Here is a 16,941-nt window from a genome sequence, read left to right as displayed (position 1 = left end):
AGGACACACATCCCAATCCTCTCAAATAGTGCCATTCCCTACGAGCCTATGGTGGGGTGGGTGGTTTCATTCAAACCACCAAGCTTGCTAAAGAACTGAGCTGGGCTTCAGGACTTCTGACATCCTGGCTGCCTGCCTGGCTTGCGACCTCATCACTGGCTTCGTGTTTTGACAGTTTCTATTTCCAGACCCTTCGAGGACCAGATAAGTGGTGAAAATCAATAGTAAGAGGACCATGATTAGCTGAACTTTCCCAGGTCTCTGCAAATACGTAATTCATGGTTTCTCACATTATTTTCCCCTTGTCATTTGAAAGCATGAAGTGACGACGGTAAGAAAAAGTATCATTTGAGTGAATTTTCTGACGTCCTAGGTGTGCACGGGAGGTGGGTCCTCTACATTTGAAAGCTATTTGACTCATCGTATTCTCGATGAATTCTAAATGCTGGAAGAAGAATGAGACTACAGAGATGACATCAAGTGCCTTTTCATAATGATTCCCTTTTTCTTTTGGGGTAATGCAAATTGGTTTTTATACTTTTTTAAATAGCTAAATCATCAATTCTTGAGAACACTTATAAGAAGGCTGTTAAACAGATGTGAGAGCAAGAAAGAATTTGTAGCTCAAAGGCACTGTGGGAAACACAGGGCCACAGAAAACAGAGAGCAGCCTTGTCATAGGGGTAGTGCTGAGCACCCAGCAAGCACACTTGGGCCTTGCTCACGTGGTGCTCAAGGTCTGCTAGAAGAACACAGCTGAGCAACCCTTCTGGAAGGTTCCTGAGAGAGACTAGTATGCTGATGTGCTCTGTGGATAGCGGATGGAAGTGCTGGACTACGTTTTCCAAGCCACAAGGGATCTGACCAAAATTCTCCTTTACCTCTACACTTAAAGAATTAAGCTCGTTATTTTTAGGCTTCCTGTTAACTAAACACAGGACAGAATCAACTAAATCCCAAACCCGAGTAATGTGTTAGAAGGTATTTCTAATGCTGAGCACTAGAACTCTGCTCCAAATTAACCTAACATTCTTTCACCAAACGCCGTGAAGAGATGCCATTCACTTTGTGTAGAATGAGCTGAAGCACTGGTATGTTTGTGAGCACCTGTGCAATGGACTTTGAGCAAATGTTCAGTGATCTACTGAAGTGGGGAGGATTCACAAAGTAGGACTGATAGGAATTCCAACCACACCCCCATGGTCGTGCATGCCCGTCGGGACACTTAGTCATCTCCGCCTAGTCATTTCTGGGTCATATGTGTAAGGATTCTGTCCTTAATTACGTCACCAGCCTGTGACGGCATCCCAGCCTAAAAAGCTAGTGGGTCCTCTGTTTGCCCTTTTTCGCCTTCTTCTCTTTCCCCTCCCTCTCTCCCTCCCTCCCTCCCTCCCTCCCTCCCTCCCTCCCTCCCTCCTCTCTCTCTCTCTCTCTCTCTCTCTCTCTCTCTCTCTCTCTCTCTCTCTCTCTCTCTCTCTCTCCCCCTTCCCCCTCTCTCCCAATAAAGCTCTAAAAAGGTAGCCATAGCTTGTGATTCTTCCGATCAGTACTCTCCTCTGCTGGCATGGCTGCTGCAGGTGGCAGCCAGCCACAAGCATCGCCAACTTAACCAACAATATGTCCTATGTAACCCATGCCCCATGGCTATGTGGTCACGTAATCGCACGGACGTGACCACATGATCTATGCACATGCGTGGAATGGCCATGTGGGCCTGTGTGTGCAGGTGCGTCCTGGCCTTTATAAGACGGGCCCCATGTTCCCACGCCCTCTTTCTCACACATGTCCTTCCACAGGCCTGATCACATCTATCCCTTTCTCTTTTTCTTGATAAAACTCTTGTTAGTGATTCTGTCGTGTTTTGTGACTTCTCCTTGGGGGCCAGGGTGCCGCTAAAAATCCATCAAGAACAGCAGCGCAGATCCACGAGTGGGGCCGCGCCTGTTCTTCTGCGGCAGAGGGTTACTGCTGTTTAGTTGGGAGCTCCTCTTCGGCCTCACTCTCCCCCACTCCAAACACACCGGCTCTCAGAAAGCCGCCAAGCTGCAGCTCCTTCCCCCGGAGCTGCTCAAGACCACGCCTACAGGGTGTTTAAACCGCCTCCTAGAGCGCGGTCACGTGGTTTTTTCTGGTCCCTTCTCCCTAACTCATCTCTAGGGGCTAAGGAAAATCACCTGGAAGCATTTTGCCAATAAACCTAGTCTTTTATTTCTTAATTCGGCTTGGTTTGGCTTACTGTGTCGGTGGAGAGACTTACATTGGAGTACAGAAACCTTTCAAATACCCCTCATGGGATGGACTGGACACAGTGGAGACCCCAAGTATTGACTATGTGCAACACTTCCCAGGTAGTTTTGCAGGACAGGGTGTGTCCCTGCAGACAGAGTGATCCCAAACCAGGCTACTCCCATATCCCTTGACTGTACCTCCGATCTGGACCCTATTCACAAGCGTCTTGTAAGTGCTGGCCTATGTGAGGATGGAAAAGAACCTAGGTATTACTGTCAGAATTGTTTAGGCTTTTCACCCCAGGAATTTCTGATGCCCAAATCCTGGGTGATATCTCTGTATTCCTTATGTATGTTCTCCTTTTTAAAAGAGATCAGATACAGATTGACCATAACTCTAGTGGTGCTTTGAATAAGAATGGCCCCCATGGGCTCATATATCTGAGGGCTTTGTCCCCGGAGAGTGCAGCTGTTTTGGAGGATTAGAAGGACTAAGAGGTGCAGCTTTCTTGGAGGAAGTGTGTCACTGCAGGTGGCCTTTGAGGTTTTGAAAGTTCACATTGGGTAGAGTCCGGTGTCTCTCTCTCCCACTGCCTGGGAATCAAGATGTAGCTCTCAGCTCCTGTTCCAGTGCCTGCAGTGTGGCCATGGTCCCACCATGCTCCCTGCCTTGATGATCGGGGACCAACCCTCTGAAACTGTAAGCAAGTCCCCAGTTAACGGCTTTCTTTTGTAGCAGCTGCTTTGGTCAGGGTGTCTCTGCACAGCACCTTGGTGGAAACATGAAGTGGGTGGTTACAGCAGGCAGAGGAATCTCAACTATAGGCCTCTGGTGCTGGGTAGCATCCTTCGTCCTCCAGCGGTGAAGAAAGGGTTTTTCAAAGCTAACACATTCCAAGTGTTCTTCGTTTGTTTATCACGTTGTTAGGTCTGATACGAAGGAGGGCAAGGGGTGACTCTGAGGGGGTCAAAGGTAGCCCCAAATAAATTTAATTAGGCTATCAGGTCAAAAGTATTGCAAAGCCTTCATAGTCAGTGAAGGTTTTATGAGCCAGTCAGCCTAGGCAGACAGCTTCCCCCAGGAATTCTCAGTTATACCAATACTGTATAACCTCCATAATCAAGAAGCAGATGTTTAAACCCTCCCCACCCCCATTCCACAGTACTCTTCTTAGCCACTCACTTGCCTGATCAGTCCTCGGCTACCTATAAGTTTTAATCTTTATATTTTTACCTTTGGGGGAATGTCCCCCAAATTAAGAAGGAATTCTATCATGTGTAGCTTTATTCACTGAGCAGGACTATGTGGCAGTGATTTTTTTTTTCTTATTGCCGGATAGTATTCCATCCTGTGGTCAGGTTTCAAACAATGCCTTGTTGAAAAACATTTGAACTGTGCAGTGGTTTGAATGAGGTGTTCCCCATATACGTTGACGTTTAAATGCTTCATCCCCAGTTGGTGACATTGTTTGGGAAGGTTGCTGGAGGAAGTGCGTCACTGAGGAAGGGTTTGAGGTTGCAAAGCTGCTCACCACCCCCAGCTCTCTCTCTCTGCTCCTCGTTTGTGGTTTGAGATGTGAGCTCTCAGTCCTCAGCTTCCAGCTCCAGCCACCATGCCTGCTTTCGGTCACACTCCCGCCATGGTGGTGAGGGACTCTCATTTCTCTGGAACTGTAATCTCATACTCTGTCTTCTGTAAGTTGCCTTAGCCATGGCATTTTATCACAACAGAAAAGTAACAACAACAAAAAGCAACACACTCCAGCTGTTTCTCATTTTTTACGTGAATGTGATGAATAAAACCACTATAAATACATGCATTCAGATTTTCACGTGGACCTAGTTTTTGTTTTTCTTTGGTAAATAGCCATGGGCTAGAGCTGAGCCATGGGCTAGAATGGCGACGAGCAGGTTTTCAACATGGCGGCACCATGCTGCCGTCCCCAGTGGAGGGCTTTTGCTTTTTCCGAATCCCACTTGTTGCTGGCAGGGTTTTAAACACCCATTTTAGAGTGTGGAGTGCTAGTCTATGGTGTGTTGTGTTGCCTTTCCCTAGTGACCCTGATGCTGTGGGATTTCTCATGTGCTCGGACACTACTCTTAAGTCTCTTTGAATATGAAATGTCTGCTCAGCTCTTTTACCCATTTTTAAAATATAAATTACACAACTGTTTTCTTATCATTAAATTTTGAGTATTCTTTAAAAAGGCTTCATTAGATGTGTATTTTGCAAACATTTCTCTCAAGAGGTGCTTTATCTATTCATTTCCAAGAGCAGAAGGTTTAAAGCCCCATTAATTATAATTAATCATTTTTTCAGTGTTCCTGCCTCTCCTTCCATTGGCAGCCAAATTGCCTGTAGTTTCAGAAGACACTGTCTTTGTATGTGTGTGTGGTATCTGAGTGTGTATGTGTGTGTATGTGTATGGTGTGTATGTGTGAGTGTATTTGAGTGTGTGGTGTTTGTGTATGTACGAATGGTGTGTGAGTATGTCTGTGTGTAGGAGTGTGTGGTGTGTGTATATAAGGTGTGTGAGTATGTATGAGTGTGTGGTGTATGTGAGTATGAGTGTGTGGTGTGTATAAGTGTGTGTGGTGTGTGTGAGTGATGTAGGTGGGTGGAGAGAGGAAGTAAGAGGTGTGAGTATCAGTGTGTGTGTATGAGTGCGTGGTATGTATAAGTGTGTATGGTGTGTATGAGTGTGGTGTGTGTGTGTGTGGTATGTGGTGTGTGTGGTGTATGTGTGTGTGAGTTTGTGGTGTGTGTGAGTTTGTGTGTATGAGTGTGTGGTGTGTATGAGTGTGGTGTGTGTGTATGTGTGTGTGTGTATGTGTGTGTGTGTATGTGTGTGTGTGTGTGTGTGTGTGTGTGTGTGTGTGTGTGTGTGGTGGAGTGGTTCATGGCCCTCCTCCAGAGTCAGATCTCCAGTGGTCCCAGGGCATTTGCCACCCCCCCCCTTTCCCCCAGTCTTTCCCTCCACGCAAACACTGACTGGTTTCTTCCCTTCACCAGCAGCAGCCTGGGCCTTTCCTCCACAGATAAGAGGGTTCAAGGTTTCTGGTCTTGGCAACATGGCAACCTTGTCTTCATCCAACACCAGATGGGACTGACTTGGGTCTTCTGTCCGACCCAGACTTTGTCATAGGGTGCAGGTTTGTGAGGAAGAGCCCGGGTGTGGTTACAGCACCCGTCACATTTGTCACTCGACAATTTACTCAGCACTTTATCTGCCTTCCTCCTCTTAGGATTCGGGAGGCAGAGATCCATCCGGGTCTCTGTGAGTTCAAGTCCACACTGGGAACAGAACTAGATGTGGTGGCACACATTTTTAATCCCAGCACTAGTTAACCACAGAGGTCTGGAGGTCCATACAGACAGACAAGAAGTGATAGGGCTGGGTGGAAAGAGGAAAGTGATGTAGCTGGGTGGAGAGAGGAAGTGAGAGGGCAGGGACAGAAAGGCTTATAGGCGTGAGTATACAGGAAGTAGCTCCCTGGGCTGAGGATTTCCCAGCAGTAAGAACTTGTGGCTGGCTTGTTTTATCCCTCTGATCTCTCAGCTTTCACCCCAATATCTGGCTCCAGAATTTTTATTAATAAGTCCGTTTAGCAATTCATATTACACCAGCTGAATTCAAGAAAATCCTGCTTCTTTTGATTTAGTTATACAGTAGGGGTCAGGCAGAGCAATGTTCTTCCTAGCTTTCTACAGGCAGGCAGAAGCCTGGCTGCTATTTCTCCATAGTCTGTATGTACCCCTTCCTGTTTCCCAACTCTCTCGCCTCATCCGTACTCAAAAATGTAAACAGAACTGCCAACTTTTGACTCCATCCGGCCGAAGAACTCTGCTCTTCCTGCCCCCTCCTCCAATCCAGGCTGAGCTTAGGTTCTTTACTTTTAATTGAACGACCTACAAAAGAGCGCACGAATCTCTTTTCCACAGCCTGAGAACTGTGTACAAACTGCAGATATTCCACGGGAGGGGAAAAGGGCCAGAGGGCACAGCAGCTGAGCCTTGAGTAAGTAAGCCCCCGAATCCACCTGCTTGTGGAGGAAAGGCCCAGGCTGCTGGTGTAAAGAACCCAAGTCAGTGCTTGCACATGGACATGATGGGGGGTGGGGGGAGGTGGGGGAGATGGAGAGACAGATCCTCCGGGGCCATGGAGATCTTCTGAGCGAGGGATGTGAATCCCCCACACTCATATTGTGCATCGAGTAGATACGCCCCGTCTACAGCCAGCCCTGTTCCCGTTCCTGTCTTTTTGTCTCAGCGCCCCCTCCTCTGGTGAACCCCCTTTCCCCTGTCGATCACTTCACTTTCACCTAATATAAACTTAAATGATTTTATGTGACTACATAAAACCTAAGAACCACACATGAGGAAAGTCATGTGAGATTTATCTTTCTGAGACTGGCTCAATTTGCTCCGGTTCCATCTATTTTCCTACAGATGACATAATGCCATTCTTCATGATGGCTGGGGGAAAATCTCACCACATTTCTTTTTATCCATTCCTTGGTGCTGGCTACCTAGACTGCTTCCATAACTCAGCTGCAGTGCCTACTGTTGCAAGGAGCATCGGTGTGCAAATGTCGGTGTGATTTGTTGACTTAGAGTGGGGTAGTGGGTTATAGGGGAGCTCTAGTTCTAGCTTTTTTTGAGAAGCCTCCGTGCTGGTTTCCACAGAGGTTGGACTTGTTTTTATGCCCACCCCAGTGTTTGTCAGGGGCCTCCTTTCTCTGGGTCCCTGCCAGCATCCATTGCTTTCTCCAAGACTGTCATTCTGATGGAGTAAGACGGAACGTCAGGGGGATTTCAGTTTGCATTTCTCTGACAGCTTAGTGCAGCTGACATTTTTGTTTGTTTTTTGAATTTTTTTTTTTTTTTTTTTTTTTTTTTTTTTTGAGACAGGGTTTCTCTGTGTAGCTTTGGAGCCTGTCCTGGAACTCACTCTGTAGACCAGGTTGACCTTGAACTCACAGAGATCCACCTGCCTCTGCCTCCCGAGTGCTGGAATTAAAAGTGTGCGCCACCACCCCCCCCCCCCGGCTGCAGTTGACATTTTTAAGAATATGTTTGTTGGCCATTTGTATTGCCTTTTTTGTAAACTGTTCATTTCACTAGCCCACTTATTGATTGGGTGGTTTTTATATTTCTCGGTCTTTTTTCCTTTTTTTGTTCTTTGTATAGTATAGACATTAATTCTCTGCAAGGATTTCTCTCTCCTAGGGGCTGTCCCTTGACATGATTCACTGTTTCCTTTGCTGCTCGGAAGCATTTAAATTTTATGAGGTCCCATTTGTCAGTTGTTATCCTTGAGAAGCAAATAAAAGTACTATAAATAAGGAAAGAGTCAAAGTATCTTTATTTGTCGATGTGATGATTTTACAGGTAGGAGGCTCTAAAGACTTTTATCTGAAAAATCCTAGACCTGACAAACACACCAAGTGGCAGGATACAAAATCAGCATAGAGAATCGGTAGCCTCCCTCTGTGCCAATAAAAAGGAGGCTGGCTGAGCAAGAAACTGGGAAATGATCCCATTCACAATCACAACTGCCTAACCAAAATCAAAAACAAACGAAAACACATGGAATCTAATCAAAGAAGGGAAAGATCTGTACAATCAAATTTTAAAATACTCAAGAACAGAATTGAAAGAAGACACTAGAAGATAAGATGGATGGATGCTTTGTGCTGAAGAACTAATTTTGTGAAAAATGGCTTTAAAAAGAAAAAACAAACCAAGCAATCTGTAAATTCAGTGTAATCTCCATCAGAAATCTTATGCCATTCTTGACAGAAATAGAAAAAAAAAATCTGTGTTTGTTTGTTCTTTAGATAGGGCCCGTCTTTGTAGTCCTGGCTGTCCTAGACACGCCTCTACCTCCTGAGAGCTGAGATTAAAGGCTCTGTTCTCAGCCTTAAAAAGTATTAAAAATTCATTTGGAAAAACAAAAAACCCAACCGGAGCAATCCTGAGGGGAAAAAGCAACAACAACAACAACAAAATGGCTAGATGTATCACCACACCTAATTTCAAATTACATTATGGAGCCGCAGTAATAAAAGCAGTATGGTATTGTTTAGAAAAAACCAGACAGGTAGATCAATGGCACAGCATAGCCATAGAAATAAACTCATAGAGCGACAGCCGCCTGGTTTCTGAGAAAGCTATCCAGAAGACACATTGAAGACAGGACAGTCCTTTGACAAACTGTGTAGGGGAAAGTGGATATCCACATGTAGAAGGATGAAATTACTACCCTCAGCCTCTGTCTGGACTGGGCGTTCCTTGGCATGTTTTTCAAAGCACTGAAGAGGTAGACATAAATAGCAAAGCAGCAAGGAGTTTTATTCAGAAGCAAAGCAAAAGTACAGGGTAAGACAACGTGCAAGAGAGCCAGGCTCTTGGCAGATCAACTGGTTACTGCCCAGGAGGTTGCTAGGCAGAATGCCGGTGCTTTTCTGGTTTGATTGACAGGCTTGGGTTGCATAAGCCTTTGTTCACTGCACGGGTCTCCCATGATGCATTTGATTTTAATCATATATGCATGCCCAGACACGCATAGGCATGATAAGAGTTTTCCGCTAAAAGTTCACTCAAAGGACAGTTTGCCCTGGAGCACCTGCATGTAAAACCGGTCCAGGCTGGATTGGCCCACTGCCTCTAATTCTAGGTTATGTCCCAGCATGAGTTTGTCCACACAGGGGTTGACGGGGTGTTATTATCGGTTGTTTTGTGTGGAAAGGGGGTGTGTGTATAGTTGGATGCAGGTGGGCTCTAGGTGGCTGAGCTAGCCTGCAAATTACTTGCCTCAAACTAGATCCTTATCTCTCACCCTGCACAAAACAACTCCAAGTAGGTCAAGCTCTGAAACTGGTAGAGGAAAAATAAGGATATAACTTGAAGTTGTAGGCACAAGAAAGGACTTTCTGAACAGGACCCCAGTGGCCCAGGAACTAAGGCCAACAGTGAGGTTTTGTTGTTGTTTTTGTTGTTTTATTTTTTAAGAGGACCAGTCTGTATTGTACAGAGATAGTAGAAGCCTTTGGTAAGGACATAAGCCCAAGGACCCACGGGTGTAGCAGGAATCTTAGAGGGTCTTATTAATAAAATCAAACCTGAAGCCAGGTATTGGAGTGAACGCTGGAAGATCAGAGAAGCAGAACAAGCCACAGCTTCCTCACCTTGCCAATTCCTCAGCTGATCCTGTTTCCTCAGACTGGAAGCCTCTGAGTCCTCATCCAAATGGATCTTAGCTAAACTGCTGTGAAAAGCTTAAAAGCTTAACCAGGCTGTAGTTTATGGTCCTCACGCCTTATATACCTTTCTGCTTCCTGCCATCACTTCCTGGGATTAAAGGCGTGAGTCACCATGCCTGGCTGTTTCCAGTGTGGCTTTGAACTCACAGAGATCCAGATGGATCTCTGCCTCCAGAATGCTAGGATTAAAGGTGTATGTGCCGCCATTTTCTGGCCTCTATATCTAGTGGTTGTTCTGTTCTCTGACCCCAGATAAGTTTATTAGGGTGCACAATATATTGGGGGACGCAATACCACCACACACTAGGAAGACAAAGACAAGACAAAAGCCATGGAAGCAGAGTGAGTGACGCAGTGAAGATCGGATCTGTGTCTTTAAATCAGAGTCAGCATGCTTTGCTAAGTGAGGAATGTGAGCTGGGAAAGAGAGAGCTCTGGAGCGATGACTTGGAGTTTTCTGTGTTGGGCAAGGGAAGGGTGGAGCCCCCATCTGTGGGGACGGGGAGGCTGTGGGTGGATCAGACTTGGGAGAGGTGGTGACAGAATTCTGTTTTGCAGGAGTGAGTCTCAGGTGGATTTGATACACCCAGAAGAGCTGCATCACGGCAGCTGGATGTGTAAGTTCATGAAACTCTGAGAAGAAGTATGGGCTGCAGCTGAAAGTGAGCAGCAGCAGCAGCAGCTGGCCACAGCTTTTGTTTTAAGTAGGATTAGTTTTCCTGACACAAGGGCTCTAAGTTAATGTTTTCGATGCTTCCCAAAGGCAAAAGTGACTTTCGACATGGAGAGATGCTTGTATTTGCTTGAGAGATGCAATCAAGATGAGGTAGCTAAGTCACAACAAAGCGTTGTCCAAAGCAGCAGTGGTTCTCGTCCGTTTTATATCGTTCTTCTGCCTCCTGGCCGAGTTTTGAGGAAAAGCAGAATGTTGTATGAAGAGTGGGAACTGGGTATGTGATTGGCCCAGATTGGCCCCAGGTTCACTGTGTGTCCTGGGGCAAAGTGTTTGACCTTCATAAACTTCAATGTCAGGAACGATTACGGCGTTGATTATTACAGTTTTAAATAATGTTCCTCGAGAGGTCCTCTCAGATGGCTTGAAATTCCCTCATTTCTTTAGCAGATACTTGTTAGCTACCTGTTACCTATAAGACATTGTGCTAGGAAATTAATGCACTCGCTGCCCGTGTGTTCCAGGAATTACAGTATAGGAAGCGAGTGTCCACCGCAGAAGAAAGCAGAATCCCAGGAACCTCGTGCCCATCAGCTCAGTCTTGCTACCTGAGGATGAAGGTTTCATACCCCTTAGATGGAGGGGTGGAGGGATAATGGCGAAGTTTGCTGAGGGGAGGGTGGGATCCAGAGCTCTTTTCAGTGAACCTGAATTGGAGATGAGCATTGGAGTGCAGTAGAGCAGGAGTCACCCAAGCTTGGAAGTCCCTGTAAGCAGGAACATCCCTGCATCTTCTTTGCACATGCACTCAGGGATCATGGACACCAGGCTCACTACAGCACTTGCATTGGCAGAAGAAAAGTTCCAGCAGCCAGCAGGACCCGCAATGAGGGATTCAAACAATGGGATAAGATTCTGGGGTTAAAAAAAAAATGAATGGGGGAAAAATGAATGGGCTACATAGGTTAATGTGGGAAAACATGTTGGGTTAACAAAAAAAGAAAGTTACAAAAGACAATGAATCTTTTGTCTAATTTAACCCCCCATGATACTAGCATGTGTTATTACACAGTGAAACGCTGAAATGTGTACAGGAAGAAGAACAATGAATGGCGTGGAATGAGGGGGAAACGATTAGCTTCATCCTGCTGTCATTTCATAAAAAATAAAAGGAAATGTGGCAAAATATTGGCAATATATTAAAGCCAGAAGCTTCTCTGTGTCTGTTATTTGCTATATTGTCCAGTGTGCTTGAGATATTTAATAATCAGTGTTCATAACATTACTGTAGTTATTACATATGAAAAGTGTTATCATTTTAATCCTTTAAGTCTGTCATCCAGTGATATCAATGGATGCTCACCTCATTATGCCGCCATCACTATCGTCCACCTCCAGAATGCTGGAACTTTCTCTAACACTCCAGGCTTTCCCCTCAGTACTCAGAAACTTCCTGACTCTAAAAAGTGATCACTCCAAGTCCCTCACGGAAGGGGATCACATTTGTCCTGCTCTCAACTGCCTTATTCACTTAGCAAGGCGCGTCTAGGTTTGTCAGAGCTGTAGCCGATGTCAGGCTTCCTTCCTTCTTACGGTCAAATAGTATCTAATTGAACATAAATATCGCATCTTGTTTATCCATCCAGTGACCAATGGGTACTTTGGTTTGCTTATGCCTTTTGGCTATGGAGGCATCATACTATTTTACACTGAAATTAAGAATATAACATGGAAGTTATAAATAAAAAATCAAATATTTAAAAATATATTGTTTGTTTAGTAAGATTAGGGAGAACTTGGGCTAGGGAAATGGTTCCAGACATGACTTCGGTCGGCAGAACTCTTTTTTTTTTTTTTGTTTTTTGTTTTTTGTTTTGTTTTGTTTTAGAGACAGGGTTTCTCTGTGTAGCTTTGTGCAACTCGCTTTGTAGACCAGGCTGGCCTCGAACTCACAGAGATCCGCCTGGCTCTGCCTCCCGAGTGCTGGGATTAAAGGTAAGCGCCACCACCGGGCTTCCTTAGAACTTTTGTACAAAAAGTCTGACTAGCATGGTTAATCTTAATAGTGGGGAGGCAGAGGCAGGTGGAGCCCTGGGGCTCACAGGAAGCCAGCCTAGTTAAATGGATGACCATGTCTCAAAAGATGAAATGGATGGTGTCCTGAGGAATGACGCCTGAGGATGACCTCCAGCCTCCATATGCACAGGCATGTGTGCATGTACACCTGTACATATCACACACACACACACACACACACACACACACACACACACACGCAATAGGAGAAGTTTTTACCATATACCAACTAGCTTTTTCTAGATCCACTCAGAGGACTGTGTGGCACATGTGGGTATCCACTGTCCTTCGTCATCCACAGGGCACAGCAGCCCCAGCCATCCCCACCTTCCGGTCATTGGCAGGGCTGCCTGTGGGTGGCAGCTGCCCTCTGTCTCGCCTTCTGCTGCCGCTCCTGCCACTCAGCACAGCGTTCTGGCTCAAGCCTAACAGCTTCCTTCTGGTGGAAGCCGACAGGAGCCAAGACACAAAACAGTCTTGGGCGATTGGCAGGGAGTTAAGTACTGGAGGGTTCTGAGCCCTGTGCTGCGGAGCTGACTGCCGCGGAGTCAGCCCCAGCCCCACCCAGTTCCTGCCTGCAGACCTCTTGTCTCCCGGGCACCATGCCTCACCGCGGCTGCCTGTCTGAGTGTTTCCAGATGCCCTCTGCCGGGGCTTCCCAGCCGGCCTGAGAGGGTCCGGCCTCCCCACCCCACCCATGTTGCACAAATTCATGTTATGTTGATAACGCAAACGGAAGTGGTCTGTGCTGTCTGCTTAAACGGTGAGTGTAATAAAGCTAGGGAGCCCACACCCAGAGCGCCCCTGTGGACGCCCTGTTTGAAACCGGCTGCATCCAGTTAGAAATGAGAAACCCAGTTTTAAAGAGCATTGGCAGATGGGCATGTAGAAAAGGAGAGAAAGAGTCTTATCCAGAAAGGGTCAAGGCAGTTGGTGTGTGTGTGTGTGTGTGTGTGTGTGTGTGTGTGTGTGTGTGTGTGAAGGCAGAAGTAACTCATTGCTGGCTCCTCCTTCTTCGTTGCTGGAATGGTGTCTTAGCTACATCTTCTTAGGTTCTCAAGATTCCTTAGGGCACCATCAGAAAACTCCTAATGCATTCAATCTTATTTAATTCCTACCATACGCTTTGACTGTTAGCATCTCTGTATAGGGTTGGATACAGTACTTGCCCAGCATGCATGAAGTCCTAGGTTCAATCCCCAGAGAGAGAACATATCTGTAATCCCAAGCTAAAGTCCCACAGAAAGGAAGTGGCTGAGTGTGGAAGGCTCCTTCTGAGGGCAGGACCTTAATGACTGTCTACTGTGGTTTCCCCTGCAACAGGATGAAAGGCAAAGTTTCATGGTAACTGCTGAGTAAGGCCAACGCTGGCACACAGAAGCAGTGTAAGCCATTGTCATTGGAGAAGCAGGTAAAAACCGAGCAGGCTGAACTTCAACTGCTTTTAAGGCTCTCTTCCGGGGATGCTCCTCATCAAGTCACTCCCTCACCACGTGAGATCAGAAGCTGGAGTCCCAAAGACTGCTGCGAGTCCAGCGGAAAGCACAGCAGGCCAGGCTGCTTAGGCTCCAGTGGTCTTTGAAGGAAAGATCTGGAGAACTAGCCACAAAGGAGAAATCAGGGACTGGGGGACCAGCAGAGACAGAAGCCGGAGGGACAGGGACTAACTAGAGGAGCAAAGGCTTTGCTGGGAGATGGGTGTGGCCTTTCTTAAAAGGTTAACTTGGGGAACAGGTTTGCATATGCTGAAAACTCGCTGTAGAGGGCATCTTTTATTTTAAAGGACTAACTTTAAAATGTCACTGGGAATTTCAGAAGTTTTGGAGCAGGATCTTGTTTTATTCCTTTTTGGCTTCCCTGAGGAAAATTGAGCATGAGCCTGACTCCCCCTTGTGGAGTGAATTTCATCGCTTGGTACAGCATTCCACAGAGCAGAGGGAAGACCAAGAGCTCTGGGTCTGTTACTCCGTTGTCTTTCTTGACCCAAGAAAAGAAGTACTAGCTACCCAAGAAAATGCTTTACTTTTCTGAATTGTACAAGTATTTTGAATTAACCTTTTATTCAATCACTCGATAAAACTAAACTTCTGCCTGTCAGACTTCAGGCTTCAAGACAGGATGATTGAATTCTTTGTTAGGGTCATTCCCACCTTCGTTTAAGGAAAGACTGTGGTATAACTGAGTTTGTGGCCATGTTCTCTACAGAGTCCTTAGTGAGGATGGCACATACTGCCTTAGTCCGTGTTTATTATCATTTACCTCTTGCCAAGCAGTGGGTCAATCACCTCCCCTACATTGCCTTTCTAACATCTGATAACGGAATTATCAGTCATAGGTTTACTGGGATATGGAGGCTTAAAGAGCTTAGCTAACTGGCTTAAGGTCACACAACCAGTTGCTGAGGCTTAAATGGAATTAATGCCAATGATCCGAAGGGGGTTCGTAAAAGAGACAATAACAGAACACATATTAACTGTATTTCCCGAATTTTGGCCTTCAGCGGGTCTTCTATAAGGATTTTAAAGGCTACTCAGTGTAGCAATTTCCTTCAAACATTTCCTCTTGGGGCGAGACTCCTAAAGACCCAGGAAGTAAAATAAACTGACAAGCCCCAGGAGGCTTCTGAAATCTACACGATTAAGCGTCGTCTCCCCCCCCCCCCCCCCCCCCCCCCCCCCCCCCCCCCCCCCCCCCCCCCCCGTTACATAAGCAGGAACAATGGCTAGGGATGGGTGCCTATTAAGGGAGCTGTGCACCAGCCCTGCAGGGAGCTGCAGAGAAGCAGCTTCATGTCTGTCACCAGTCTGTGTGTGTGTGCGTGTGTGTGCGTGTGTATGCATGTGTATGTGTGTGTGTATGTGTGTGTTTATGTGTGTGTGTATGTGTGTGCATGTGTTTGTGTGTGTATGTGTGTTTGTGTGTGGTGTGTGTGTGTGTGTGTGTGTGTGTGTGTTTGTGTGTGTGTGTGTGTTTGTGTTTGTGTGTATGTGTGTTTGTGTGTGTGTATGTGTGTGTGCATGTGTTTGTGTGTGTATGTGTTTGCATGTGTGTTTGTGTGTGTGTGTGTGTGTGTGATGGGTTGGTGACATCGGCAGCTGTCCTGTCATTCCATCTATACTTCTATAGTAACCCCTCACCCACACTCCTGCAAGAACCCCAGTAAACTCACTGGCTCACTAAGCCACATTTGGGTGAAATTGTTTCTTTGGTTTGTTATTGGTGCCCTTCCTGGGGTGAGTAGGTTTAGTCACATCTCTCCAGGAAAAGTCACAAAGCAGTCAGCTTGTAAAAAATGTGGATGGATCATGCTTTATAATTATTTGAAAGACAAAGTTTCATACATGGAGTATTTTTGGTTAATGATAGAAGGTCATGAAGGTGGAGTTTTTATCGGGACTGCAAGCTCCAAACTAAAAGCACAGAGACTTAATGTTAATTACAAATGCTCGGCTGATAGCTCAGGCTTATTATTAACTAGCTCTTGCAACTTAAATTAGTCCATTTATATTAATCTACATTCTGCCACGTGGCATTACCTCTCTCTCATCTTGTACCTCCTGTTTTCTTTCCCTGTCTCCCTGGCAGTTCTTTTCTACAAGCTTCTTCTTCCCAGTGTCCTTAGTCTGGTTCTCCTGTAGTTGGAGTTTTCCTGTGTCCACCCAGCTTCTGCAGCTACTCAGACCCAAGTAAACACATAGAGACTTATATTACTTAAAAACTGTATGGCCGTGGCAGGCTTCTTGCTATCTAGTTTTTATATCTTAAATTAACCCATTTCTAATAATCTAAAAGTTTCCATGTGGCTCGTGGCTTACCCGTACTTTCCATCTTGCTTCTCATGGTGGCAGTGGCTGGCAGCATCTCCTGACTCAGCCTTCTGCTTCCCAGAATTCTCCTCTCTGCTTATCCCGCCTATACTACACTTCCTGCCTGGCTACTGGCCAATCCGCGTTTTATTTACCAATCAATCAGAGCAACACATTACCTACTACATTCTCCCACCTACCCCTAACCTGTCCAGCTATTGACCAGTCAGCTTCTTTATTAACCCAATCACAGTGACACATGTTCACACAGCGTAAAGGAATATTGCACAGGGCATCATTCCTGTCTGAAGAGGGCAGCTGTCAGAAGGTGGAGAAGGTTGCCTCCTGTTACCTCCAGGCCTGCACGGCCACTCTAGCTGTGTCAGTCTCATCAGTTTCCAGTTGCTAGGGAGACGTGTCAATCACAGCTTGGATGTGACAACACTGCACTGCTGAGCTGCAAACCTCCAGGGCTGGACAGCAAGGAAGGGTAGGAAGAGGAAGGCGCTCCCAAAGCTAGCTAGTCGATTGAGTACTCACTGAGGCATCTTATCGGTGTCCTATAAAACACCGCTCCATTATTGTCAGACTGGACTTAGGTCTACATACAGGAGACAGAACATATGGGAATGGCTAGTGACTTCCCTAAAATTGTGGGCTCTCTCTCGATTGCCTTGGCGATTCCCTCCTTCGTGGGAATGAAGAGGGGCCAACCCTGGGGTCACACCACCTGTCACCCCTTAGCATCTTTGTCCTGAGCATAGTGAAGGGAAAAAAAAACCATAGAGGTCAGTACTGATTTTTCTGAGCAGAATTACTGTTAGCTGCCAGGAAGGGAAGACGGGCATGGGGCTATGCTAGTGCAGCCGGTGGGTGGGGCACGGGACACGGG

This window comes from Peromyscus leucopus, chromosome 13 (genome assembly GCF_004664715.2).
Source record: "Peromyscus leucopus breed LL Stock chromosome 13, UCI_PerLeu_2.1, whole genome shotgun sequence".
NCBI classification, from domain to species: Eukaryota; Metazoa; Chordata; class Mammalia; order Rodentia; family Cricetidae; genus Peromyscus; species Peromyscus leucopus.
Note: the sequence above shows the minus strand (reverse complement) of the source record.